Genomic DNA, 23,217 nt, shown 5'->3' on the forward strand with positions numbered 1-23,217 from the left:
TTGCTTCATGGAGACTTCAAAGTGTTAGAAAGTCACTTTGGAGGCACACAGGACAGTGCAAATGCACCTATATAGCAATCAGGACACTCCAATCACACCTATATAGTTTTTAAATGATTTTGATGGATTAAAAATTTTGACCTCCATGAGGGGTGGAAAGTTTGAACTTTTACCCCGCTCGGAGTTCCATGACTTCTGTGACCTCGTCCCCCTGAAATTTAAAATAGCATTTTCCAAGTAATTTGTAAATATATTCATTCTGGGTCATTCATTGTGTGTTTAGCTTGCTATTGGGCCAGTGTAGCACTTTGTTTTTTTCATTTTTATGCATTTGTGACCGTTTTTAAACACTTTCATGCACCAATGATGTCTTTGTACTTCGTCATTTTTCACTTCATGGAGACTTCAAAAGTGTTAGAAATCCATTTTGGAGGCACACAGAACAGTGCAAATGCAGTTACATAGCATTCAGGACACTGCAATTACACCTATATAGTTTTTAAAAGATTTTGATGTAATAACATTTTTGACCTCCATGGGGAGGGCCCTTAAGCTGAACTTTTACCCAGCTCGGAGTTCCATGACTTCCATGACCTTGTCCCCCTGAAATTGAAAATCGAATTTTCAAAGTGTTTAGTAAAACTGTTCATTCTGTGTCATTCGTTATGTCTTTAGCCTGCTATTGGACCACTGCAGCACTATGTTTTGTTAATTTTAACCCAATGTTGACCTTTTTTGACCACTTTGATGCACCAGTGAAGTTTTAGGACTTGGTCATTTTTCACTTCATGGAGACTTCAAAAGTGTTAGAAATTCATTTTGTAAATACCTAGAACGGTGCAAATGCAGCCATATAGAATTCAGGGCACTACAATTACACCTATATAGTTTTTAAATGATTTTGATGCAATAACATTTTTGACCTCCATGGGGAGGGCACTCAAGCTAAACATTTACCCAGCTCCGAGTTCCACGACCTCGGGTGGAAAAAGTGACTTTGCCCCCTTAAACCCAAAAACTTCAAAAAGTCACCCCTGGAGGCCAGAAATGGGTCTTAGACACTCTTGGTATGTCATCTGAGGTATACTATGGTGTTCTTGGGTCCAGAACTAGAAATGTGATGTGACTCTGATATCTAAGGCCTATAATGGAAAAAATGAATTTGACACCAAACACCTCAAAATGTCTGAAATAGGACTCAGACATGTACCTGGAGGCTGGAAATAAGCCCTAGACACTCTTGCTATATCACCTGAGATATAATATAGGGTCCTGGTGGCCACAGGGACCCAAAAACAGTCAGGTGGGTTGATACTGAAAATTAGCAAAAATGGTCCAAAACATTTTTTTGACAAGATTTGCTAATTTTCCAAATAGCTCAGAATGGATATCAGAGACACTGTTTGAGTGCGCAAGATACGAATACACTTGTTAGAAAGGTCAGCTCTGATGCTTTCATGTGATATATATAACTTTGATATTATATAAAGTTTTTTTTCCGCTACCAGCCAAGGGAAACACCTGATATCGTACCCGATTTTGAGAACATTGGGCTGGGTGGAAAAAGTCACTTTGCCCCCTTAAACCCAAAAACTTCAAAAAGTCACCCCTGGAGGCCAGAAATGGGTCTTAGACACTCTTGGTATGTCATCTGAGGTATACTATGGTCTTCTTGGGTCCAGAACTAGAAATCTGATGTGACTCTGATATCTAGAAGCTATAATGGAAAAAAAAGAATTTGACACCAAACACCTCAAAATGTCACAAATAGGAGTCAGACATGTACCTGGAGGCTGGAAATGAGCCCTAGCCACTCTTCTTATATAATCTGAGATATATTATGGGGTCCATTATTGAGCATGGAGGCTGTCAAGGTTAAATATGATGTTGGTGCTCATGCCTGGCTCTAGACCAGTCTTGCCCAGACAGCACGCAGGAAGGCCCAGCTCATCAGAAATGTCATAACTTCAATCGACGATACTGTAGTGTTTAAACATTCAACGTTGCAGAATATTGCACTGCTAGGCAATTACCTCTCAGCACGGGAGAATTATAGCTGATGTCCACCTTTCTGCCCAGATTTTGTTGGGTTTTTCCCAAGCACAGAGCTGTTTTCCATGGACAAGTTTCATAAGGTTTTACCTGACCAAATGTGTCCATGAGAAACCCACAAAGTGCAGTACTGTTACTCTTTTTGCAACACCCCTTAGATCAGAAACTCCAGTTTCTGCGCAAAATCGAATTTACAAACTTGTAATGAAGGTGTTTTTGGTGTCACAATGAAGGCATGATGTAATGTCAAGGCTTTCTGCTCAAATAACATTTGAGTTCTAAGATTGACAGTTCTATTTTGTAAAGGATGTTCTAAGTTTGGAATGAGAGTTCTAATTTAGAATTGAAAGAATTCCTTTAGAATGTAGATTGGAACACCGCTTCTAATTTGGAACGTTCGAACTATGTATGGAATGCAAATTCTACATTTGGAATGCCTCTTGCACAAAACATACATGTTTTTTTAAGGTTGAAGCAGCCAGCAGCTATGTGTGATATCTTAATTTTGGGAGTAGGAAACAGTACATCCCAAGACTACATATTCCTTGGGCACCATGACCCCCCAGGGTACCCAGAACTACCTTCTATTGAATGGATGTGTGTGTGCAATGCTATTGAAGCCGTGTGTAGTTACACAAGAAGGAGTCTATGGGAGGCCAGGCCAGCAGAAAGGCTAACACAGACGAAGACTCAGAGCCCAGCCATAAGACCGTTGCCAGGCTCTGCTAGTCTGTGCAGAAGACTGATGTAAGGTGTCTTCTAACCCTTAGATCCCACCCTGCCATTTGAATACCTGAATCACACCTGTGAAATGGGCAGAGCAGATAGGAAGAAACAGAATGACAAGCTGTGCATTCCTGTGCAGTACACTAGGCCCATCTCACCATCGCCTTTACAGATTCTGTTAACATGTATGCAATAAAGAGAAAACAGGAAACCTTAATAATACGATTATTGTAACTGACTTCCTTCGCTCAATCTTCTGCTTCCGTGATGTTATGCGAAAGATGGACCTATATCTACCAACATAATGTATCACTGGTCCCCAAAGGCAGCCTTGAGTGTTATCAGCATTTCCCATCAATCGGTTGTGATGTCATCTCCTACACCACACCCCTGACCCTGGCAGGTTTGTGACATCATGTACTACATCACACCCCTGGGTCTCGCAGGCTTTATGACATCATTCACCTCTTTGCTATATATAGAGGCATAGTCGGGGATGCCTGCAGTGTGTGTGCAGTCTGTGGACTGGGCTATGAATGGTGTGAAAGAGGGGTGAATGGGGGACTTGGGGGCACCGAGCTAACATCAGACTCACAGGATGGCCGCGGCAGTTTTGCTTCTCGTGGCCTCTGCCATGTGTTGTTTGGTCGTTCAGTGGGAGAAAACAGGCAGCACCTCGCAGACCGCCAGAGAGATGCACTTTGAGGTGGGGGCGGAGCCTTCCATAAGGTGTGGTAAGGGCTTATGAGGTTCCTTGTCGTTGCAGTAAACAGCTTTTAATAGCAATTCCTGGGGTTCTCTTTGCAGGTGAATTGAATTTTGCCTTGAGCGCCAGGAACTTTGGCACCGCCCCTATCTGGAGCTGGGTGCGGAATGTCTGTGGGTCTAATGGGAAGCACGGTAGTATGAATGAAGGTGTGAATGGGGGACTTGGGGGCACTGAGCTAACATCAGACTCACAGGATGGCCGCGGCAGTTCTGCCTCTCAAGGCCTCTGCCATGTGTTGTTTGGTTGTTCAGTGGGAGAAAACAGGCAGCACCTCGCAGACCACCAGAGAGATGCACTTTGAGGTGGGGGGGGACGGAGCTTTCCATAAGGTGTGGGAAGGCCTTATGAGGTTCCGTGTAGTTGCAGTAAACAACTTTTAATAGCAATTCCTGGGGTTCTCTTTGCAGGCAAATTGAATTTTGCCTTTCGCTCCAAGAACTCTGGCACCGCCCCTATCTGGAGCGGGGTGCGGAATGTCTGTGAGTCTAATGGGAAGCACGGTAGTATGAATGAAGGTGTGAATGGGGGACTTGACCAGATCAGATGCAATTTGTTTCCCTGACATAATTTTAGATTGAGTACAAAGAAATCAAATATTTCCCAAAAAACAATCATCCATGTTGTGGTTCATTATTTCATGATCACCAGGACCTCCCAGGGGCAAGGCGACGGCGACAGAGACTCCGGTGGCAGAAGGTGAACAGGAGCAGTCCCTTGCAGGCTCTTCTGCTGGCCCCAGTAAGTTGTTCTATTGTTATATTAATACTTATACTTCCCTAACTTTTACAGCTCCTATTCATTACAAACTGGTTCCTAATAATTCTATGTTTTACAAAATAGTCTTTGATCTTCTTCTAATGTGGACTACTTTCTACATTCTTATCCTGCCTCTACCATCACTCTCTGTGCTACTACTATTTACAATTATGAGTCGGTCTGTGTAGGTAGCTAAGCTTGTCCATTCGGCAAACGGTGTGAAACAAAACTCTGATACAGCAATAGCTCTAGGCACTGAGTGCAGTCCTCTGGGTTGCCCTTGCTGTCTATTCCAGTCTTCTTAATGTAAGTGCTTTGACAATTTCCAACAACAAAATGTCATTGTTTACACCAAGTAAAAGGTAGCAGTTGCCTTTTTGATTTGAGAGGAGCACATCCCATACCGCTACTGTTTCAGGGACTATTCTTCACACAAAGAAGTATGAACAAGATAAATAGGACATTGTTGATGATAGGTGCAGTTCGACTTTCGACATACCTCAGTCCGAACAGAAGTTGAACCCCCATTCCCCTGACCGACTATCTAGAATGTCTGACCAATGATTTTACGACCCAGAAGAACAGAAGAAGAGAGACTACCTCCGAGTCCTGGCCTATCTGAGTTACTGAAACATGACTGCCAAGTGCAGTAGTTCAAACCATTCCGCTCACTCACTCGTGAACAAAAACCACACAGTGTTTGTTAGTTTTTAATTTTTATTTTCAATTGAGAAATGAAAACATTATTTCTTTATTTTTAATAGCGTAGTATTCTTATGGATGAAGATGACGTTAAAGTTTACTTTAAACAACATTCCCATGAATGAAATTAGTATGACTCAAACTTAAAAATAGTTAACACTAACAGACACAGGAAATTAGTAGAATAACTGTGTGTGAGCCCCCACCTTCTTTAAAGTACTTAAGTACTGCTGGTGGTGACTCAGTAGTAGTTGGTGAATCGTCTGGCTGAAGGGCAATGGAATCTTCTTTCTGTAATGAGAAAAATGGTGCACGTTAAGCAAGCATTAATCAGTTGTCAAAAGAAGAAGTGTAGCATTTAATGGAATAAGCATCTAAAAGGTTAACACCCTCCCCAAAACCGTAACATTTTTTCAATCCCAGTAATACAAAATGTGTTATGTAACATTTCCTTCCATTACGAGACAAAATAGGGGGTTGTGTATGGCATCTGAAAATATGACATGTTTTTCCTAGACGTCACAACATCTGATGCGGCACAGATGACCATCCGTGCTGGGGCCAGCAGTGCGGAGGGGTCCACTCTGGATGCGGCGGTGCCAACAGGAGGAGCTGGGGGGGAAGGCTCAGCGGCGGCGGATGGTGGTAAGTTATTATACTACTTACTTATTATATTTTTTTTGAGTAGGCTCGTAAAGGAGTGTATGATGTACTGTACAGTAGTACACAGTACACTAGTATAAGTACACTGTACTGTCAAGAACATTTACTAATTTATAACTACTTTTTGGGCTATCACGGAGAAGACAGTCAACCTTGACTTGTAATAGCATTAGTGGCTGTACTTCTCTGGTAACCAATGGTCCCCTCTATTTCACTTGAACTCAGCTGGCCAATTTTTATTTTAAAGCCAAGTCATATCAGATCAGATGTAGTTTAGGGATGTGAAGAACGAAAAGCTAAAGAAGAGTGAAACGAAGGACGAGCGAGTCTTAATATTTATTTATGACTGTAAAAAATGGTTTTGTTGAATGCAATTCAACATAAGAAAGAATACAGCGGTTTCCAAAATATAATGAAAAGGGTGTAAGTTGGTTGTTAACAAAAATAAATTTTGGTACATTTGAGACATTAAGAAGAATCATAGACGTACTTTGTAAGCCTGGATGTTATCTTCTTTATCCTCCTCGTCGATAGCAGAGGTGTATGATGTAGTAGCGCAGACGCTGAGTGGATGAAGTATGGCCAGTGGCAGTGCCACCCCTATAGAAAAGTAAGACATTCCTATTCCCACCTGCATGTACTGCTTAAAGTACTGCGAGTCTGCATCATCATGGCCTGTGTCTGTATTTCTTGGGTTAAAGCTGAGTGAGCTGCCATTATGGCGGCTACCACAAGTTCACGTACCAGTAATTTCTTTTGCAAAACAAGAGAAAAAAGTAAAAAGGCATTTTTTAGTACTATCTGACTATGTATGTACTAGTAGTGAGTCCACCTATAGTGCTGCTTGTGGAATTCCTGAAACTCACAGTGTCACAGGCTTACAAAGACGGCGGAAAGATACAGGCCAAAATGTTTTACTGTGTTTGCTACTTGCTGGTGTTACTGAGTGTCACAGGCTCTGTAGAAATGACTGTCCCCTTTTTGGAGCCTCGCTGGGCTCTGAATAAACAAATGGCCCCTGAGAATCTCTGGGCTCTCAAAGATAGTTGTGGCGCCTGAGCCCCTCGTGGGCTCTCAGTAAATCAAAATGCCCCCTTGAGCCTTTCAGGCTCATACACAAAATACGGCCGTTGGAGTCCCTCCGGGACTCAAGAGAACAAATGGCTCTGGGCGTTGGAGTCCCTCTTCGGGGGACTCGAAAGGAAATGATGCCACCCAGAGCCTCTCGCGGCCCTGAAGAAATGCCCCAGTAACGTAGGAGCCCGCCCGGGGCTCAAATCTGCAGGGAGGCCCCCCCGGGGCCTCTCAGGCTCTTTGACAACAAAGCCCTGGTACTGGAGGGGAGGGCGGGCGCCGGCAATGTGCCCCGACGCCCTCCTCCCTAGTCGGGAACACCGAGCCCCACTTACCCGGTTTCTGGTGGGCGCTCCCAGGGTCTCCAGGCTCCTTCTCTTCCTCGGCAGCTGCGGGGCTCTCCCCACACCACGGTTGCCCCGATGCTGGACAGAAGGCTTCTCTCTCTCCTGGGTGAGTGCACCGGATCCCAGGGTCGGCTCCCGGTAGCTTCCGGCTCCCTCCTTCCTGTCCCGGGCTGGCAGCCAATCAGAGCGCGGCCTGGGGAATGAGGTCACGGCCTGCCTGACTTCCTGTACGGCCGGGCGGCGACGGGGAAAACTTCACAGGGCAATGCCGGGTGGGCACCGGCCTTAAGCTCAATAAAGCGCTCCCAAAGCGCTCGTGACAGGGTAAAGCACAAGGTCCTTGGCAGGGTGGACACCTGCCAGGGGACTGTCAAATCGGCAAAAAGTGGCGTGGGCAGCCACGAAAAGGGAAAGTAAAGCGCTCCCAGCGCTCAAAGACGATTCGCAGCGCTCTCAGCGCTAGGGGTGCAGGCACAGCGCTCCCAAGCGCTAGGGGCACAGCATAGTTCCTTAAAGCAGGCAGGGGGCAAGGCTGGGCCCAGAGCCAGCTCACTGGGTCTCCAGGCAGGGAGATAATCCAAGTGGCGGTCTTCCTGGCCCCAGCAACAGCAGCAGCCCCCTCAGGCAGGATCCTGGCAGAGAACAGTTTGTGTGGCGACACAGCCCCATTTTTATGCACCACATTCCTTTGTCTGTAGGGGGAGAAAACAGTCACAGCTGGTTTTGGAGCACCCTTGATGTGCTCATCACCTCACTCTATTCACTGGCAGGGCTAGGGTCGTTAGACGCACCACAGGGGGCGGGGCCAGCAATGTGTGGGGAAAGCCCAGCCCCATCAGGAACCAGGTGCAGCCCTCCCCTCACATCAGCATGCTGATCTGAGCACTCACCACTGGGCAGACCCATCCAGACATCCTGGATCCTGGTATCCCAGCCAACTCCAGCCAATCACACACCAGCACCCTCACAGCCATCTACCACTTCGCCGCGCTGGCGCTGCTACTAGCGCTGCTACTAGCGCCGAGTACTTTTTAAAACTTCCTGTTTTGCATTTGGGTTCGTTTTTCTGTTTCATTCTTCCCTGATTTTAGCCTGCCTGCTTGCTGCCAGCGCCCCCTTCTCCCCTTACCTGCACCTTAAAAACGGCATTTTCTGCCTGCCAAGCACCACCACTTTGGTGGGTCCGGGTCCTGGGGGTCATTTTGGGCGCCATCTTTGTTTGGGCTACTTCAGCCAGCGGCGGCCGCCATCTTGGAGCGGACTCGCACGCTCAGGCTTGATTGGAGCGCCTACTGAAGGCGGGCTCTAGCATGGTGCTGGTTAGACCATCTACCACTTCGCCGCGCTCGCGCTGCTACTAGCGCCGAGTACTTTTTAAAACTTCCTGTTTTGCATTTGGGTTCGTTTTTCTGTTTCATTCTTCCCTGATTTTAGCCTGCCTGCTTGCTGCCAGCGCCCCCTTCTCCCCTTACCTGCACCTTAAAAACGGCATTTTCTGCCTGCCAAGCACCACCACTTTGGTGGGTCCGGGTCCTGGGGGTCATTTTGGGCGCCATATTTGTTTGGGCTACTTCAGCCAGCGGCGGCCGCCATCTTGGAGCGGACTCGCACGCTCAGGCTTGATTGGAGCGCCTACTTAAGGCGGGCTCTAGCGTGGTGCTGGTTAGACCATCTACCACTTCGCCGCGCTCGCGCTGCTACTAGCGGCGAGTACTTTTTAAAACTTCCTGTTTTGCTTTTGGGTTCGTTTTTCTGTTTCATTCTTCCCTGATTTTAGCCTGCCTGCTTGCTGCCAGCGCCCCCTTCTCCCCTTACCTGCACCTTAAAAACGGCATTTTCTGCCTGTTAAGCACCACCACTTTGGTGGGTCCGGGTCCTGGGGGTCATTTTGGGCGCCATCTTTGTTTGGGCTACTTCAGCCAGCGGCGGCCGCCATCTTGGAGCGGACTCGCACGCTCAGGCTTGATTGGAGCGCCTACTTAAGGCAGGCTCTAGCATGGTGCTGGTTAGACCATCTACCACTTCGCCGCGCTCGCGCTGCTACTAGCGCCGAGTACTTTTTAAAACATCCTGTTTTGCATTTGGGTTCGTTTTTCTGTTTCATTCTTCCCTGATTTTAGCCTGCCTGCTTGCTGCCAGCGCCCCCTTCTCCCCTTACCTGCACCTTAAAAACGGCATTTTCTGCCTGCCAAGCACCACCACTTTGGTGGGTCCGGGTCCTGGGGGTCATTTTGGGCGCCATCTTTGTTTGGGCTACTTCAGCCAGCGGCGGCCGCCATCTTGGAGCGGACTCGCACGCTCAGGCTTGATTGGAGCGCCTACTTAAAGTCGCTCCCTCACGCGCAGCGTGACGCGCAGGTGGACGCCCTCGCTTAGCCTGAGTCGTGCCGGAGTCCTGCCCGTCTGCGCCCGTCAGCGTCCCGGAGGCGTCGGGGCGGCGGGGGACCCCGGTCCGGCAATACTCTGGCTGAGATGATTTGCTATTCCTCTGCGTCATTGCGGGACATGCGGGGCCATTCTAGCTCTTGCCGCTCCATTTTCCCGGGGCGGTTTAGGGGCAAATGACGCTGTCCGGGCTGTGGTTGGACGCCTTCCTGGATTTGTGCTACGGTTCCTCACCCGGCAACAGCTGGCGTGAAGCATCTTTGCCTGCTGCTGAACACGAGGTCGGTAGGGCGCCACGCCCTGCACATTTACGATCTTCTGGTCAGGGAAAATCCCCTGTGCTTGCTACTGACCGAAACTTGGCTGGGAGAGGCTTCCAATCCGGATGTCTTCTCAGCCATTCCTCCTGCGTACAATATCTTCCGGCAGGACAGAGTTAAGGGCAGGGGAGGGGGAGTGGCGGTTGTGGTGAAAAAGAGCGTCTCCTGCTCGGTGCTTCCCCTGAACTCCATTGGGAATGCCGAGTCGCTCGCCTTCACGCTCAGACTGTCCCCAGGTCAGGCCTTGAAGGGGTTGTTGGTTTATAGACCACCAGGCCCGGTGGGTTCCTTTTTGGAGGATCTGCAGACAGCCGTCTCTGAGCTGGCGCTGACCACACAGCATTGTGTTGTGGCCGGTGATTTCAACTTCCACCTTGACACGGCGGACGACCCTGTTGCGGCCAAATTGCTGGATGTAGCCGTACGCTATATAAAAGCTACTTAACATAACAACATAACATAACATAACAGCACACGTACAGCCATGTCTAGAAGTGGTACTTCCCCACTAGACACTGTAGGAAGGTGGCTACCTGACTATGGTTACCCCAGATTTGTTGCCTGTGTTTAGCTGGTTTTTTGACTTAGTTGACCTGGTTCCCTGCTAATCAGGGCCCCAGGCCATCTGCTCTCTCTGTAAAATGGATTCCATGTACCCTAGGTACATACCACAATTGAAAATGGACTCCTTGTCAGCCCCTGTATAATGCACTATAGGTGCCCAGGGCATAGGAGCCACCAAGGCCTACCAGGGGCTGCAGCATATCTTTTGCCACCCCTGGCTGGTTCTTAAATTTACACAACTGGCTGATCACTCAGCTGGGGTAAGGTGGTGTAATCACCCCTTACTTAGATATAGTATACCTATATCTAAACCTATATCTGGACACATATAAACCTGTGAGCCACTCCTATGGAAGGCCTCATCAATCCTGGAGGCAGAGTGCATGGTTTAATGTGAGATGGAGCTCTAGCATGAGCTGAGCCTGTCTGCAGCTGTCGGGAACAACTCCCTAAGATGTTTCAGGATAATGCCATACCATATACTCTTAAGTGCCTTATAATCCTCGCGGTTATATAGCAACTCTGGTTTGGCTTTATCAAAACATGTTGTGTAAGGTGTTCTGGCGACGGGGATAGCATTCCACCCCTCTAGAGGGGTAAGACATGTTACTTTACTTAAATGCGGTTAATTTCTAAAAGGACCTTAGATCCACAAAATGGATGCCTCTGCCACAGACAAGAGTCTGACCCCCTGCAGCTGACCGAAACTCAGCCAAATGGGGCCTGGACAAAGGGTTTCCTGTCGCAGGGGGGTGTTACCACCCTCCAGACAGGAGATAGTGGATTGTAGCAGGGAGGTTTGAAAGAAACCAGACACTGCTTGGGGCGCACAAGGCTGCCCCTTGCATAATCCGGTCAAACCAGTTCTGGGGCACTCCAGCCCTCGTGCCAGGGCGGCCTGGATCAAAGGAAGGGGGTGTATCCACCCACTTCCTGGGTCCCACCCATAGGAGGGGACCTAGCAGGTAATCCAGCCCCCCAAATTAGTATAAGACTGGGAGCAGTGCCAATGCACTTTAGATTTCCTGATGAAACATAAGAAACGAAACTCTGGACCCTTCGACATCCTACTCAACGTAGAAGACTGAAGAATCTCCCTTGTGGTCAAGGAGTGACCACCCTGTGCAAACAGGCACCATCCAGCCATCGACATCTGCTTTGTCGCAGTTCCCGCCGGAACCTGAGCGACAGAGATCGACGAGATCAAGCTTGCCTGCCTTCCAACAGCCCGATCCACAGTCCCTGCAGAGCAGAGACCCGTGGAGGCGACCGGAAGCGTGGGGCACGCCATCTTTAATTGACCACGAGACGCTGACCGTGCAGCCCGTGAGTGACCCTCGAAGCTGTACACCGGGGTTTGAGAAGCCCCAACCCTGAGCCACTCTTGCACTGAAGTTCAGCCCTCCACACTCGACGAGTGCTGCGTGGGGCCCTTCTGCTCCATTTGGCTCAACGCGTTGGCCCGGTCACTTGCCAGCCGGCTAGTGGCCCCTGTACCGACGAACTTTGAAATTCGACCTGCAAATCTGGTTGCTCCAGATCTGCACCAGCTCCCCTGAAAAGGAGCCCTCACTCTGACCCTCCTGGTTCGAGTGAGAAGCAATCTCCCGGTTCTGCATGGATTGCTCTTGCCAAGTGTTGTTTGCTCCAAACTTGAAGCCGACTGCGCCGACGGTGAGAGCCCTTGTGGGACAGATCGTGACCCGCTCCTGGACGTCGCAGATGCCCCAGAGCCCACGTGACAGCGGAGAGAAGCTCCTCAACGACCACCTGATTGCGCCCGACATTGCCTGGTTCCGTCCTGGTTCCACCCTGGTCACTGCTGAGTGACCCAGACTCTGTCCCCTCTGCTTTCAGGTACTTTTCGACTCGAGGACACCCTTGGACTCCACCGGACACTCCTCTTTCACCCCGCCTGCAGCCCTTTCAGCTCCAAGCACCAAGAGCCTGCGTGACGAAACCCGACTCAACTTCGACCCTGTGCACCCGCTTCCTGTGGGTGAGGTAACTTTGCTCCGCCGGTGTTCCCACACTGGTACACATCTCTAGGGTCTGTGTCTTAAGTTTTGTTCCTCTAGGTTCAGCGGAAGTGTCCTTAAACTTTAACTTTACAACTTTTACGCACCATTGGTTAACATTGGTGCACGCGTGCGCTTTCCGCACTGCTCCCGAATCCCGTGGGCCTCTCCCGACTTCAGCATTGCTTGTCTCGACTGCTCCCAGCGATTCCCTAGGCCCTAGGCCTAACCACTGTTCGATTGGTATCTCTTATACCACTTGTTTAGTATATGGTTAGAGTGGCCCCCCGCCCTCATCCATAATTGTGCAACTTTGTATGTTTAAACTGTGCTTTTGATTTAACGCTTGTGCCCCTTTATTCATAAAGAATACTGGGGATTGTTTTTAGTAATAAATACATATATTTTTATAATATATACTTGTGTGGTGTCCTTTCATTTGATATTACAGGATTGTATGTGGTAAAACAGCTCGCTTAACACGACCTCTTAAGTTAAGCCTTTAGGCTGCTTAGTCCATGCTACCCCTAGGATAGCTTGTCTAACAAGGTTGACTTACAACCAGACACCATAAGGGATTGTTTGGTCTGATAACCGGTGGTTCCAGAATTGGAAACATCACCTATCAGGCCAACTTCTCACATTGGTGGCAGCGGTGGGATTTGAGCTTGCTGTTGTTTTACCATTGCAATCTTTTATCAAATTGAAAGATCACATCAAGTACCTCAAGGTACATATAAATCAAAAGCTTAGCATATTTAAGTTCTACTGAACTTAGTAGTTGTAGATTAAAGGGATTAGCACACCCTGACTACAACTCACTAGCAAGGTACAGTAGGAAAACACTTAGTGTAGGTAAGTGCACCACTTACACCTCACTAGTAGTCATGTCTGACACAGGAAAAGCCTCAGGGTCTGCTCCTGTGACAGTTGACCTTACCAAGGCAACTTCCAGCTATGACAAATTAACCCGAAAGGACTTGATTGCCTTGTGCATATCAAGAGGGTTAAAAAGGGGCAGAAGTCCCACATGTCCTATCCTGATAGCCATTCTAGAACAGGATGACTTAGAGAAGGCGAATGAAGTTCCCTTAGAGTCAGGAGATGGAGTGAACCCCCCTGTAACTGATACCCCTCCAGAGGAAGGAGAAGAGGAGGAAGAAGAGGAGGAGGAGGACTCAGATGTAGAGGACCCAGAAGATCAGGATCAGAGGGGTAGCCAGGTCCTAGTTGCCAGGCTTAACCAGGCCAACTTAGACCTACTGGGAAATGGAGAGGGCCAGCAACTCCCCAGATCCCACCATATCATTCTCCCAGGCAACAGAAGAGTGAGATCTCCCTCAGGGGACTCTCATATTTCTAGTGCCTCAAGAGAATCTCAGAGAGGTATGACTGCCTCTCAGAAGATAGAGCATAGGTCCAGAATGAGGGCTGTCAAACTCCAAATAGAGAGGGAGGAGGTAGCCTTGGCTCAAGCTAGACTTGCCTTGGCAAGAGAGCAAAAATTGTGTGGCTTAGATGCCACTGGTGGCAGCAATATTCCTAAAGAGAAACCCAGGTCCTATGATAGTAGAAACCTGACAAAGATTGTGCCCCCCTACAAGGAAGGGGATGACATCCACAAGTGGATAACTGCTCTTGAGAGAGCCTGCATGGTACAGCAGGTTCCTGAGGAACAGTGGGCAGCAATCTTATGGTACTCCTTTTCAGAGAAAGGGAGAGATAAGCTCCTCACTGTTAGACATGAGGATGCAAACAATTACAAAGTCCTTGTAGGAAGGTGGCTACCTGACTATGGTTACCCCAGATTTTTTGCCTGTGTTTAGCTGGTTTTTTGACTTAGTTGACCTGGTTCCCTGCTAATCAGGGCCCCAGGCCATCTGCTCTCTCTGTAAAATGGATTCCATGTACCCTAGGTACATACCACAATTGGAAATGGACTCCTTGTCAGCCCCTGTATAATGCACTATAGGTGCCCAGGGCATAGGGGCCACCAAGGCCTACCAGGGGCTGCAGCATATATTTTGCCACCCCTGGCTGGTTCTTAAATTGACACAACTGGCTGATCACTCAGCTGGGGTAAGGTGGTGTAATCACCCCTTACTTAGATATAGTATACCTATATCTAAACCTATATCTGGACACATATAAACCTGTGAGCCACTCCTATGGAAGGCCTCATCAATCCTGGAGGCAGAGTGCGTGGTTTAATGTGAGATGGAGCTCTAGCATGAGCTGAGCCTGTCTGCAGCTGTCGGGAACAACTCCCTAAGCTGTTTCAGGATAATGCCATACCATATACTCTTAAGTGCATTATAATCCTTGCGGTTATATAGCAACTCTGGTTTGGCTTTATCAAAACATGTCGTGTAAGGTGTAATACGATTTGGAATACTATCCCCTCGCCAGTTCTGGCGATGGGGATAGCATTCCACCCCTCTAGAGGGGTAAGACATGTTACTTTACTTAAATGCGGTTAATTTCTAAAAGGACCTTAGATCCACAAAATGGATGCCTCTGCCACAGACAAGAGTCTGACCCCCTGAAGCTGACCGAAACTCAGCCAAATGGGGCCTGGACAAAGGGTTTCCTGTCGCAGGGGGGTGTTACCACCCTCCAGACAGGAGATAGTGGATTGTAGCAGGGAGGTCTGAAAGAAACCAGACACTGCCTGGGGCGCACAAGGCTGCCCCTTGTATAATCAGGCCAAACCGGTTCTGGGGCACTCCAGCCCTCATGCCAGGGCGGCCTGGATCAAAGGAAGGGGGTGTATCCACCCACTTCCTGGGTCCCACCCATAGGAGGGGACCTAGCAGGTAATCCAGCCCCCAAAATTAGTATAAGACTGGGAGCAGTGCCAATGCACTTCAGATTTCCTGATGAAACATAAGAAACGAAACTCTGGACCCTTCGACATCCTACTCAACGTAGAAGACTGAAGAATCTCCCTTGTGGTCAAGGAGTGACCACCCTGTGCAAACAGGCACCATCCAGCCATCGACGTCTGCTTTGTCGCAGTTGCTGCCGGAACTCAAGCGACAGAGATCGACGAGATCAAGCTTGCCTGCCTTCCAACAGCCCGATCCACAGTCCCTGCAGAGCTGAGACCCGTGGAGGCGACCAGAAGCGTGGGGCATGCCATCTTGAATTGACCACAAGACGCTGACCGTGCAGCCCACGAGTGACCCTCGAAGCTGTACACCGGGGTTTGAGAAGCCCCAACCCTGAGCCACTCTTGCACCGAAGTTCAGCCCTCCACACTCGACGAGTGCTGCGTGGGGCCCTTCTGCTCCATTTGGCTCAACACGTTGGCCCGGTCACTTGCCAGCCAGCTAGTGGCCCCTGTACCGACGAACTTTGAAATTCGACCTGCAACTCTGGTTGCTCCAGATCTGCACCAGCTCCCCTGAAAAGGAGCCCCCACTCTGACCCTCCTGGTTCGAGTGAGAAGCAATCTCCCGGTTCCGCGTGGATTGCTCTTGCCAAGTGTTGTTTGCTCCAAACTTGAAGCTGACTACGCCGACGGTGAGAGCCCTCGTGGGACAGATCGTGACCCGCTCCTGGACGTCGCAGATGCCCCAGAGCCCACGTGACAGCGGAGAGAAGCTCCTCGACGACCACCTGATTGCGCCCAACATTGCCTGGTTCCGTCCTGGTTCCACCCTGGTCACTGCTGAGTGACCCAGACTCTGTCCCCTCTGCTTTCAGGTACTTTTCGACTCGAGTCCACCCTTGGACTCCACCGGACACTTCTCTTTCACCCCGCCTGCAGCCCTTTCAGCTTCAAGCACCAAGAGCCTGCGTGACGAAACCCGACTCAACTTCGACCCTGTGCACCCGCTTCCTGTGGGTGAGGTAACTTTGCTCCGCCGGTGTTCCCACACTGGTACACATCTCTAGGGTCTGTGTCTTAAGTTTTGTTCCTCTAGGTTCAGCGGAAGTGTCCTTAAACTTTAACTCTACAACTTTTACGCACCATTGGTTAACATTGGTGCATGCGTGCGCTTTCCGCACTGCACCCGAATCCCGCGGGCTTTTCCCGACTTCAGCACTGCTTGTCCCGACTGCTCCCAGCGATTCCCTAGGCCCTAGGCCTAACCACTGTTCGATTGGTATCTCTTATACCACTTGTTTAGTATATGGTTTGAGTGGCCCCCCGCCCTCATCCATAATTGTCAACTTTGTATGTTTAAACTGTGCTTTTGATTTAACGCTTGTGCCCCTTTATTCATAAAGAATACTGGGGATTGTTTTTAGTAATAAATACATATATTTTTATAATATATACTTGTGTGGTGTCCTTTCATTTGATATTACAGGATTGTATGTGGTAAAACAGCTCACTTAACACGACCTCTTAAGTTAAGCCTTTAGGCTGCTTAGTCCATGCTACCCCTAGGATAGCTTGTCTAATAAGGTTGACTTGCAACCAGACACCATAAGGGATTGTTTGGTCTGATAACCGGTGGTTCCAGAATTGGAAACATCACCTATCAGGCCAACTTCTCACAGTCCTGAAGAGTGTCCTAATAGATGGGTTTGGCTTAACCACTGAACAGTACAGGTTGAAGTTCAGAGACACCCAGAAGACACAGACTCAGGACTGGACTGATTTTGTTGATTGTGCAACTAAGGCTCTGGAGGGTTGGCTACATGGCAGCAAAGAACATGACTTTACAGGATTGTATAATTTGATTATGAGGGAGCAGATCCTAAGTAATTGTCAGAACCAGCTCTTACACCAGCACCTGGTGGACTCTGATCTGACCTCTCCCCAAGAATTGGGAAAGAAGGCAGACAAGTGGGTCAGAACCAGGATTAGGCATAAGAATCAGGACAGTAACCAGAAGAAGGAGTCTACCAAGCCTCAAGATAAGGGTGGGGATAAAAATAAAGAAAAGACTTCCACAGGGCCCCAAAACTCCAAGAATGGGGGTGGGTCCCAAGACACTTCTTCAACAGAGAAAAAGCCTTATTGTCATGTCTGTAAACAGGTTCAACAAGTTCAAAAGGGCTGTAGCCAACCCCCTTCTGTGGGACCTCTCTGTAAGCAAAGAGCAGGCAGGGTAAAAGAATGTCCCATTTCCGCCTGAGCTTCTCTGGTAATCCTTTTATCATGCCTTTTAGGGTCTTGTTAAATCTCTCCACAAGCCCATTGCATTGTGGATGATATGGGGTGGTAAACTTATAGTTTACTCCACATTCCTTCCACATTGCTTTCAGATAGCTAGACATAAAATTCGTGCCTCTATCTGATAGTACCTCCTTAGGAAAGCCCACTCTTGAGAAAACTGCAATGAGGGCCTTTGCCACCACAGGGGCTGTGGTGGTCCTTAGGGGAATAGCCTCTGGATACCTGGTGGCATGATCCACTACCACCAGTATGAATCTGTTCCCAGATGCTGTTTGGGGGTCCATTGGACCCACAATATCAATTCCAACTCTTTCAAAGGGAACTCCCACCACAGGTAGTGGTATTAGGGGGGCCTTTGTTGTGCCACCTGACTTACCACTGGCTTGGCAAGTGACACAGGAGCGACAAAACTCCTTGACATCCTCTGACATGTGAGGCCAGTGAAAGTGTGAAACAAGCCTGTCCCACGTCTTGTTCTGGCCTAAGTGTCCTGCAAGGGGAATATCATGGGCCAAGGTAAGGAGGAACCCCCTAAACTGCAGAGGTATAACCAACCTCCTGGTCATGCCAGGCTTGGGGGCTCTAGCCTCTGAGTAAAGGAGTCCATCATCCCAATACACAGTATGGGTACCTTGGGCATCCCCAGCAGCCTCAGCAGCAGCCTGCTGTCTGAGGGGTTCAAGGGAAGGGCAATCTAATTGAGCCTGCCTCAGGTCTGCCCTTGAGGGTCCCCCTGTCCCCAGAAACTCAACCTGGTCAGGTTCAAGCTCCTCAGAGACAGTCTCCTCTTGGACTGCAGAATCAGTTTCCTCTGAAACCTGATCCTCAACCTGGGGCAAGGTGGAAGGCTGAGCCTTTCCTCTCTTGCTCCTTCTCTTGGGTTGTGGCTGGTCTATTGTTTCAAGATCCACCACTGGTTCAGGAAGGCACTTCTTAGCCTGAGCCCTTGTCATGGCAAGGACATGCTCTGAAAACCCTAGCATTTCTGCATGAGTCCTGTACTCCACTTCTGACCATGCTGAGCTTTCAAGGTCATTTCCTAACAGACAGTCTACTGGTAGGTCTGCACTCACCACAACCTTCTTTAGGCCATCAACCCCTCCCCAGGAGAAGTTCACAACTGCCACACTATGGGAAGTAGTGGAGTTGCTTGCATTGGTTACTAGGTAGCTCTCACCTAGTACAATCTGTCCAGGGTCCACAAAGTCAGGTGTCACCATTGTGACACTGGCACATGTGTCCCTGTAAGCTTGAGCCAGTTTCTCATTAATTAAGGGAGTCTGTCTGTATTTGCCCAGGTTACTGGGGCTTACTGCAGTGGGCAACTCAATGTCCACATCATACAGGAGAACTGCCTGTGTAGGGATTCTGACTAGGCCAGATCCTACTTCAATACCCAGGGTCAACCCAGCTACACCCTTGGACTGTGTTCCACCACTGCTTACTGTACTTGGGTGTAGGAAGGTGGCTACCTGACTATGGTTACCCCAGATTTTTTGCCTGTGTTTAGCTGGTTTTTTGACTTAGTTGACCTGGTTCCCTGCTAATCAGGGCCCCAGGCCATCTGCTCTCTCTGTAAAATGGATTCCATGTACCCTAGGTACATACCAATTGGAAATGGACTCCTTGTCAGCCCCTGTAGAATGCACTATAGGTGCACAGGGCATAGGGGCCACTAAGGCCTACCAGGGGCTGCAGCATATCTTTTGCCACCCCTGGCTGGTTCTTAAATTGACACAACTGGCTGATCACTCAGCTGGGGTAAGGTGGTGTACACACCCCTTGCTTACATATAGTATACCTATGTCTAAACCTATATCTGGACACATGTAAACCTGTGAGCCACTCCTATAGTCGGGCCTCACCAATCCTGGAGGCTGGGTGCATGGTTTTATGTGAGATGGAGCTCTAGCATGAGCTGAGCCTGTCTGCAGCCGTCGGGAACAAATCCCTAAGCTGTTTCAGGATAATGCCATACCATATACTATTAAGTGCCTTATAATCCTCGCGGTTATTTAGCAACTTTGGTTTGGCTTTATCAAAACATGTCGTGTAAGGTGTCATACGCTTTGGAATACCATCCCCTCGCCAGTTCTGGCGACGGGGATGGCATTCCACCCCTCTAGAGGGGTAAGACATGTTACTTCACTTTAATACGGTTGATTTCTCCAAAGGCCTTAAGATCCACAAAATGGATGCCTCTGCCACAGACAAATGTCTGGACCCCTGGAGCTGACCGAAACTCAGTCAAGGGGGTCCTGGACAAAGGGTTTCCTGTCACAGGAGGGTGTCACCGCCCTCCAGACAGGAGATAGTGTATTGTAGCAGGGAGGTTTGAAAGAAACCAGACACTGCCTGGGGCGCACAAGGCTGCCCCTTGCATAATCCGGCCAAACCGGTTCTGGGGCACTCCAGCCCTCGTGCCAGGGCGGCCTGGATCAAAGGAAGGGGGTGTATCCACCCACTTCCTGGGTCCCACCCATAGGAGGGGACCTAGCAGGTAATCACGCCCACCAGATTCGAATAAGAGTGGGAGCAGTGCCAATGCACATCAGATCATCCTGAAATCACCTTTAAACTAAGAAGACGACTGGACTTCGACATTCTGATGATAGAAGACTGAAGAGCATCTCCCTTGTGGCCTAGGAGGGGCCACCCTGTGAACACAGGCACCACCCAGCACCTCGATGTCTGCTTTGCCGCCATCTCCCGCCGGAGCCTGAGTGCAGAGCCAGACAAGACTCAGCTTCCCAGACTTCTCCCAGCCCGATCCACAGTCCCTGCAAAGAAGGGACCCGTGGAGGCACCGAGAGACGTGGGAGCGGACATCTTGAAAGACCCCCGAGACGCTGACTGTGCAGCACCCGAGACATCCTTGACTCTGTGCTTTGGGGTTAAAGAAGCCCCACAATCGAACAGCATTTGCACCAAGGATCAGCCCTCCAGCATCTCTACGATCTGCGTGGGGCCCTTTTGCTTTGTGCCACTCGACTTGCCATCCCGGCCGCTTGTCACGTGGTCAGTGGCCATCTTGGCGACGAAACCTACGATTTACACTGTGGGTCTGGTTGCTCCAGACCTGCCCTCGCTCCTGTAGAAAGGAGTACCCGCTCTGACCTTGCTGGTACGAGTAATAAGCCTTTTTCACTTTCCCCGTGGCTTGCATTAGCCAAGGCTTGTTTGCTTCAATCGAGTTGCCGACACCGCCATCAGCTAGAGCCTTCGAGGGACAGCTCGTGATCGACTCCTAGACGTCCTTGATCTCTTCGTGTCCACGTGGCTGCAGAGAGAAGCAACACCTCATCACCTGTTTGCACCCGACTTTGCCTGGTTCCAATCTGGTTCCACGGTGGTCACTGGCCAGTGACTTTGAACACTGTCCCCTCTGCTTTCAGGTCTTCACCACTTCAGATCCACCCTTGGATCCACCGGACACTTCTCCTTCACATCGCCTGCAGCGTCTTCAGCTTCAAGCGCCAAGAACCTGCGTGTCAAAACCCGACGCCTCTTCGACCCTGTGCACCCACTTCCTGTGGGTGAGGTAACTTTGGTCCGCCGGTGTTCCCACACTGGTGCACACCTCTAGGGTCTGTGTGTTAAGTTTTGTTCCTCTAGGTTCAGCGGAAGTGTCCTTAAACTTTAACTCTGTGACTTTTACGCACCATTGGTTAACATTGGTGCATGCGTGCGCTTTCCGCACATCTCCCGAATCCCGAGGGCCATTCCCGACTTCAGCATTGCTTGTCCTGACTGCTCCCAGCGATTCCCTAGGCCCTAGGCCTAACCACTGTTCGAGTGGCCTCTCTTATACCACTTGTTTAGTATATGGTTTGAGTGGCCACCCGCCCTCATCCATAATTGTGCAACTTGTATGTTTAAACAGTGCTTTTTGATTTAACGCTTGTGCCCCTTTATTCATAAAGAATACTGGGGATTGTTTTTAGTAATAAACACATATATTTTTATAATATATACTTGTGTGGTGTCCTTTCATTTGATATTACAGGATTGTATGTGGTAAAACAGCTCGCTTAACACGACCTCTTAAGTTAAGCCTTTAGGCTGCTTAGTCCATGCTACCCCTAGGATAGCTTGTCTAATAAGGTTGACTTACAACCAGACACCATAAGGGATTGTTTGGTCAGGTAGTAGGTGGTTCCAGAATTGGAAACATCCCCTACCAGGCCAACTTCTCACATTGGTGAGCAGCGGTGCGGATTTGAGCTTGCTGTTGTTTTACCATTGCAATCTTTATATCAAATTGAAAGATCACATCAAGTACCTCTAGGTACATATAAAATCAAAAGCTTAGCATATTAAGTTCTACTGAACTTAGTAGTTGTAGGTTGAAGGGAGTAGCACACCCCTGACTACAACTCACTAGCAAGGTCCATGTGAGAAGTTGGCCTGGTAGGGGATGTTTCCAATTCTGGAACCACCTGCTACCTGACCAAACAATCCCCTTATGGTGTCTGGTTGTAAGTCAACCTTATTAGACAAGCTATCCTAGGGGTAGCATGGACTAAGCAGCCTAAAGGCTTAACTTAAGAGGTCGTGTTAAGCGAGCTGTTTTACCACATCCAATCCTGTAATACCAAATGAAAGGACACCACACAAGTATATATTATAAAAATATATGTGTTTATTACTAAAAACAATCCCCAGTATTCTTTATGAATAAAGGGGCACAAGCGTTAAATCAAAAAGCACTGTTTAAACATACAAGTTGCACAATTATGGATGAGGGCGGGTGGCCACTCAAACCATATACTAAACAAGTGGTATAAGAGAGGCCACTCGAGCAGTGGTTAGGCCTAGGGCCTAGGGAATCGCTGGGAGCAGTCAGGACAAGCAATGCTGAAGTCGGGAATGGCCCTCGGGATTCGGGAGATGTGCGGAAAGCGCACGCATGCACCAATGTTAACCAATGGTGCGTAAAAGTCAAAGAGTTAAAGTTTAAGGACACTTCCGCTGAACCTAGAGGAACAAAACTTAACACACAGACCCTAGAGGTGTGCACCAGTGTGGGAACACCGGTGGAGCAAAGTTACCTCACCCACAGGAAGTGGGTGCACAGGGTCGAAGTGGCGTCGGGTTTTGACACGCAGGCTCTTGGTGCTTGAAGCTGAAAGGGCTGCAGGCAGGGTGAAGACGAAGTGTCCGGTGGAGTCCAAGGGTGGACTCAAGTTGTAGGGTACCTGAAAGCAGAGGGGACAGAGTCTGGGTCACTCAGCAGTGACCAGGGTGGAACCAGGACGGAACCAGGCAATGTCGGGCGCAATCAGGTGGTCGTCGAGGAGCTTCTCTCCGCTGTCACGTGGGCTCTGGGGCATCTGCGACGTCCAGGAGCAGGTCACGATCTGTCCCACGCAGGCTCTCACCGTCGGTGCAGTCGGCTTCAAGTTTGGAGCAAACAAGCCTTGGTAAGAGCAATCCACGCAGGATCGGAAGATTGCTTCTCACTCGGACCAGGAAGGTCAGAGTCGGGGCTCCTTTTTAGGGGAGCTGGTGTGGATCTGGAGCAACCAGAATCACAAGTCTTTTTAGGTAGTTCGTCGGCACAGGGACCACAAGCCAGCTGGCAAGTGACCGGGCCAACGCGTTGAGCCAAATCGTGCCAAAGGGCCCCACGCAGCACTCGTCGAGTGTGGAGGGCTGAACTTCGGCTCAGGAGTAGCTCAGGGTGAGGGCTTCTCAAACCCCGGAG

General features: G+C 49.2%; 1 long non-coding RNA gene across 1 annotated transcript in view; it reads left to right on the top strand.

Annotated features, from left to right (window-relative positions):
- Positions 1-4,193: 4,193 nt before the first annotated feature.
- The window catches only part of LOC144806157 (uncharacterized), a 183,944-nt gene continuing 164,920 nt past the window's right edge, over positions 4,194-23,217 (top strand). The window contains exons 1-2 of the long non-coding RNA XR_013605705.1: positions 4,194-4,285; positions 5,522-5,650. This is a non-coding gene — a long non-coding RNA (uncharacterized LOC144806157). The remainder of the gene's footprint in view (positions 4,286-5,521; positions 5,651-23,217) is intronic.

Source organism: Lissotriton helveticus, assembly GCF_964261635.1.
Source record: "Lissotriton helveticus chromosome 1_1 unlocalized genomic scaffold, aLisHel1.1 SUPER_1_unloc_5, whole genome shotgun sequence".
In the NCBI taxonomy this organism is placed as follows: domain Eukaryota; kingdom Metazoa; phylum Chordata; class Amphibia; order Caudata; family Salamandridae; genus Lissotriton; species Lissotriton helveticus.